At 46.8% G+C, this 5,971-nt stretch overlaps 1 long non-coding RNA gene across 1 annotated transcript; it reads left to right on the top strand.

The window, feature by feature from the left end:
- The first annotated feature begins 307 nt into the window (after positions 1 to 307).
- LOC128798237 (uncharacterized) lies at positions 308 to 5,404 on the top strand. Its single transcript, XR_008434363.1, has 3 exons — positions 308 to 646; positions 4,253 to 4,404; positions 5,269 to 5,404. It is a non-coding gene; the product is annotated as an uncharacterized LOC128798237 (long non-coding RNA).
- The last annotated feature ends 567 nt before the right edge of the window (positions 5,405 to 5,971 follow it).

The raw sequence follows: 5,971 nt of genomic DNA, 5'->3' as shown, positions 1-5,971 counted from the left end.
AGCCTGGAGGAGCCTGGTGAGCACAGCCATGCTGCACCCACTGAGGCAAACACCCTGGCCCTCCTGCAAGAGGTGGCACAGGACAAGGGTGAACTCTGCTGCATGTTAATGCACTTTAGCAGCAGCCTCTGGAATGAAGAAAGCAGCTCCCTGCTGAATTCAAACACAGGGAATACACATGAATGAGTCTCCATGGAAGGTCTGGGTAGGCAGAGCATCTCCAAACTTAATGGCAGGTGTGGTGCCTCGTGTGCCCCCTGCACCTCACATGGGGCCGGTCCTGAGGCTATCTGTCACCCTCATCAGCCCAGGGGCTGTCTGCCACCTTCACCAGCCCTGGGCCTGCCACCTTCATCAGTCCTGGGCCTGCCTGCCACCTTCATCACCTCTGGGCCTGCCACCTTCATCAGTCCTGGGCCTGCCACCTTCACTAGCCCAGGGCCTGCCTGCCACCTTCACCAGCCCCAGGGCTGTCTGCCACCTTCACTAGCCCAGGGCCTGCCTGCCACCTTCACCAGCCCCGGGGCTGCCTGCCACCTTCACCAGCCCCGGGGCTGTCTGCCACCTTCATCAGCCCCAGGGCTGTCTGCCACCTTCATCACCTCTGGGCCTGCCACCTTCACCAGCCTCTCAATGGCTGCTGTGGGTAAGTCAGCCTGAGCTAACCTGAAGCCATGAGATCCTTGAGGAGGAAAGCCAAATATGAGCACTTTGCTTTCTCGCAGATGCCAGCTTCACCCTGAAAGAGCCCTCAGGCAGTGGGAGAGCTCTGCTGGCTCTCGTTCATCTGTGGTTGCTTCTCATCCCTCAAGGCTTGTGTCTGCAGGAAGGCTCATGAGTGCTGCTGTGCCCATACCAGTTGTGTTTGTTTGCTCCCTGCTCCTGTTTTCTCCACAGCACTTCGCTGCTGCCTGGCTGTATCTTGTACATGCGTACAAGCCAACAGTGACCTTCGGTGTCCCACTGCTCATGGAGCCCAGGTGGAGGAGCTGGAGTGGAGCTAATGGCCATTTCTAGCATCCCTGCATGTTCCTCTTCTCTGAAAATTTAAGGGATGTATTTTATTTCCCTGGAGCAAGGAGATCAGCATAGCTCTTTTACACACAGAGGAGGATGTGTACTGCCTTTAAGTGCCCTTATGAAATGTAATTTGGGGTTTTTTCCCCCAAGAATCTTCATGTTTGATAGAGAAATAATGTCACAGCAGGTGAGATTGTTTACTGGCAATTGTTTAATTGGAATCTGTGTGGGTCCAACAACCAACTTTTTATGGTGTCTGATTTCCTGCTAGCCCAAACTCAGGATACCTCCCCTGGCATAAATGGAATGGGCTATTGGAGGATCTAGTTCAATTAGTCTAAGTGGCATGGGCTCTCCTTTGCATCACTCTTCAAATCCTGTAGAGCTGAGCTTTGCAGAAGAGAGGGAATTTGGCCACATGCCTTTCCTGTGGTGCCAGTTTGGCTGAATTGATGTTTGATGTACGTAGGTAGCCCCACCAAGTCAATTCAAGGGGACAAAGGTTAAGTGTGCACTGCAGGCAATTATCCATTAGTATAAAAGCTCCTTGGGATAATATTTATACATTGAAATGCCAAAAAAAGCTGGACAAGATGATAGCTTTTGCAGCACTGTATAATTCATACATTAAAGCTCTGCTTTGCATGTTTGGTATTTCAGAAATAAGGGAACCCATTTTTGTCAGGAAATGCAACATGTGAAATACAGTGTGTGCAACATCCAGTGCTTGCTGTAAACCTTTTCCTTTCATATAGAAATTATATATATTTTATAAATAAACTATGAATGTCCTGGGATGTTTGATGGAAGAAACTCTCTGAAATGGTGACCCTGAGATGTCCAGTTGCTAGAAATCTCTGCAGCTCACATGGAGTTGTGGAATGGTGTCCCTGTAAGAGACAGGGACAGAGTTCCCCTGCAGGGCTGTGAAAGCAGGATTTCTCCTGCAGTCTCTACTGTCAGGCTTCAGTGAATTCCCTGTCAATGATGTCTATGGTACCTGGAAAATCCAATTTACAGTTGAAAGGATTAATAACTGGCTATTATCAGGCATTGCCTTAGAAAACAAGTCTGTCTTGTGTGTATTAAACAAGTGGTTCTCTGGCATCAGTGTGCTCGGTGCTTGCAAAATTCTCCCTGAGGATTCTCTGGTGCTTGTAGTTAATATGGTTTTTTCCATCAGAGGCAGTAATTTGGGACATACCCACCTAGAAGGTTACATGTTCAGGTGTTCCACACCTTCAGAAACTTTGAGTCTTTGGGACTTCAACCTCCACCTCCAATTTACTTAAACCTTTTTTTTTTCCACAATATCAGGATGATTCTGTGAAAGTTCATTCTCATCCTATGCCTTGATCCATGGACAGATTGGCAGAAATTCAGTTTTAAATGTTCCCTGATCCACCTTAGAGCTGTGGTCTGTGGCTGGCTGATTTACCTTCATGTGATTGTGTTCCAGTTGCCTTAAGAACCATTTTTAAAGCATCTGAATAATCACAACGGTCCAGGAGCTCCAGCTTTATGCATAAGGAAGCCAAAAATGGTACTGGACCACCTGGGACCCCGTGTGTGGATCCTATCCCTGTGCTTTGGTGCAGATTTGGAGACTGTTGTTATCTCAGATGAGATTCACCTCCTCTAATCTACAAGTCTGATCCTCATATTTCTCATCAAAGCTCAGTTCCTGAAGTTATCTGAGCACATCAGAATATCAGATTACAGTTTTTCCTGTGAAAATAGTAGTTTGCATTAAAAAATTGCAAGCAGTAAATCCTAAGTGTTAGGAAACACGGTGAACATGCTGTAATTCTGGGAATGAGATTTTAAATTGTGTCTGCTCTTCAAACCAATATCATGGTTTTTGGGGACTGTGGTGTTTGGTGAGGGTGGAGGGAGAAATTTTGTACTGAGACAATTTTTCACTGCTCTGCTGCTCTGTGAGTCTAAAAAATGATGTAGTGTTAGAATTAGCTTTTCCAGACTCCAATAGCTGTCACAGTGTTTACTGGTCGATCTATGATCCTTCCATCATCTTTGGAAAGTTAAGGACCCTGATAAAATATCCATTAAAGTCACAGTTGTTTTGTACACCTCCTCAGGCACTGGATGAGATCCAGCCTAAATACCCAATCTACATTTTCATGAGTCATTGCAGGAGCAGGGAACACACTGCAACAGGTACAATTGCCACTTTCAGGGGGAATTTTGCTGCCTCCACTCTGACTCCAGCCCAGTCAATCTAAATTTCCATTATGGACAAGGCTGATCTGATATTCCTATGGCCCACTGCTCAAAATACGTGGACACAGAGTAGTTATAAACCATTTTCCAATGACTTTGATATTAAAGCACGTATGGCTCATGCATCTGCTCTTTTGTAAATCTGCTGGTGCTTCTACACAGCCTGCATAAGGCACAGGGAAGACACAGAAACATCTGTTTGGAGTTTTAAGCAGCTTGTTAGATGAATTCAGCACCTGGGTTTCCTGCAGTGAGTCAGCTCTTGTCTGCTCAGTACAGATGAGAAATGGAGAAATACAACACTCCTTGGGATCCCTGTTCTCCTGGCTCGTGGAGGATTGCTCGAGGTCATTCCTGCTGCTGCAAGTGGGAACTGCCTGTGCAAACTCCCAGAAGTAAATATGGGAATAGCATTCTGAGGGGGGAGAATTTACTCTGCTAAATCTGCTCAATCCTACAAGAAATATGGAGAGGAACTGTTTATGTGGCATGGAGTGACAGGATGAGGGGGAGTGGCCTCAAACTGACAGAGAGTAGGTTTAGATGATGTATTAGGAAGAAATTCTTCCTTGTGGGAGTGGGGAGGCCCTGGCACAGGGTGCCCAGAGCAGCTGTGGCTGCCCCTGGATCCCTGGAAGTGTTCAAGGCCAGGCTGGACAGGGCTTGGAGCAGCCTGGGACAGTGGAAGGTGTCCCTGCCCATGCCAGGAGGGTGGAATGATTTTTAAGGTCCTTTCCAACCAGACCATTCTGCGATTTCTATGATTTCTGTGATTTCTGTTATTTCTGTGATTTCTGTGATCTCTGTGATCTCCGTGATTGTGATACTGTTACACACAGGTTATGGTGTTTCCATCTTACTGCCATTCCAGGTAATTCCTTGGCAGTACCCACTACCAGGCAGTAGTCCTGAAACAATCACTGTGTCTGGTTAAAAAGCCCCAGTCCTGAACCGGTTTTCTTTCTGTTCCCTTTTCCCCTCTTCCCCACAGGAAGGATCTCTCTGGTTTTGGTGACCATTACACAGCCAAATGGGAATCTCATTCAGCTGGGAGCTCCTGGCCAGGCTGTGAAAGCAGCACAAGGGACTTGGCTCTGAAAGGAGGTTCAGAGCAGCTGTGTGATGACAAGTCACTTCTGCTTGGTAACTTTCTCTTTTCTGTCTGTGTATAAGGTTTTAGACATGAGCTGATATCAAGGACTAACTTGCCACAGCAAGGAAAATTTCCATTGAGGTAAATTCATTTTTAGCCTACTCAGGGAACCCCGGAGTGCATCCCCTCAGCCTGCTTGTGTTTGTGAGCAGAAGGAATGGGCTCGTGAGACAAACTGTTAGGTTGCAATATCATTTTGTTCCTTGCAGCTCTAGAATCAGGCTGCCTAAACAGAGTGCTTGTGTCATGGCCACAGAAGAAGAATAATTTTGGCTGTGCCCAAAGCATGCTACACCTCCCTCTAAGGCCAGTGTACAGCAAACTGGCTCATGGCCCAGTGCAGAGCTCCTGGACTCATCAGGAAATGCCAGTTTTAATCCTTTATGGCCTGAAGTCCTTGTGTTCCTTTGGGCTTATCCATTCCAAAATTAAGGGAAGAAAAGAATTGTGATTGTCTGGTGCCTCCCCACCCTGCATGAACAGCACTGGCCTGTGGTAACCTGGATATAATATGTTTTGTCTGATGTAGTTATAATGATCAATGAGCTATTTCTCTCTCTTTTCTGAGTGATTTTGATTATTATGTATAACAGCACGTAGTCTCCAGTGGATAAAAGCCTCTAATTCTATTTTATCCAACTCAGAGAGCAATCTCAGCAACTGGCTGTTGCCTGTATTATTATGCAGCAGCTATGGCATGTATTATTGCATATGATATTAAGGACTTTGTAATAAATATTTAGTGTTCCTTTAATCTTTCTGTTCTTATGTCATGTTCTGCAGATAATCCTCTACTCCACCATGTACAATTTAATAATTCTTCTTCTGCCCTTCTGCTCTTCTCCCTCATCCAGGCACCTGTGCCCATCTGCTCTTCTCCCTCATCCAGGCACCCGTGCCCACCTGCCCTGGGATGAGCTTTCCATCAGTCCTCTTCTGAGCAGTCTTCAGAGTTCTGGGTTTTCATGACTGTGTCATTAAGAGGAAGAACGTTTGTTGCTTGTGTGGATTTCTGAGTAACAATAAATTGTCTTGTGCTCAGATCCCAGCTTTTTGGCACACAATAATTATTTTTTTGTTGGATGGAGGCCAAAGGCCTTTGGGAGACACCAAGGTCTGGCATGGGATTGGTGATGTTTGTGTTTGCTGCTGGCTCTTTTATCTGATGCAAGTTGCTTTGTGCCTATTCTTTCTTCTCACCCATTGCATGGCTGGGTTGGAGCCCTTTCAAGGAAGGGAAGCTGAGCTTGGGGCAGCAGGCATCTTTGGAGTGTGGGGGCCAAGGAGTTCAGCTCTCCTGTGGGTCTGTCTTCAACATGGCCATGTTGCAAGGGCTGAGCAGAAATAAGTAGAGCTGTGAGCTGGGGAGTGTTTTGTGGCAGGGCCAAGGGCAGAGGGACAAGGCCTCATGAACACCAACTGCTCTGAGTCTGCCCCAGCTCTGGTGACCAGTGTCAGGAGCTGGGGGAATGGGTGGAGCTGTGTCAGGGGAGGTTTAGGCTGGGTATTAGGAAAAGCTTCTTCTTGCAGCGGGTGCTTGGGCACTGAACAGCCTGT

This window comes from Vidua chalybeata, chromosome 20 (genome assembly GCF_026979565.1).
Source record: "Vidua chalybeata isolate OUT-0048 chromosome 20, bVidCha1 merged haplotype, whole genome shotgun sequence".
In the NCBI taxonomy this organism is placed as follows: Eukaryota; Metazoa; Chordata; class Aves; order Passeriformes; family Viduidae; genus Vidua; species Vidua chalybeata.
Note: the sequence above shows the minus strand (reverse complement) of the source record. Positions and strands in the feature narration are given on the sequence as shown.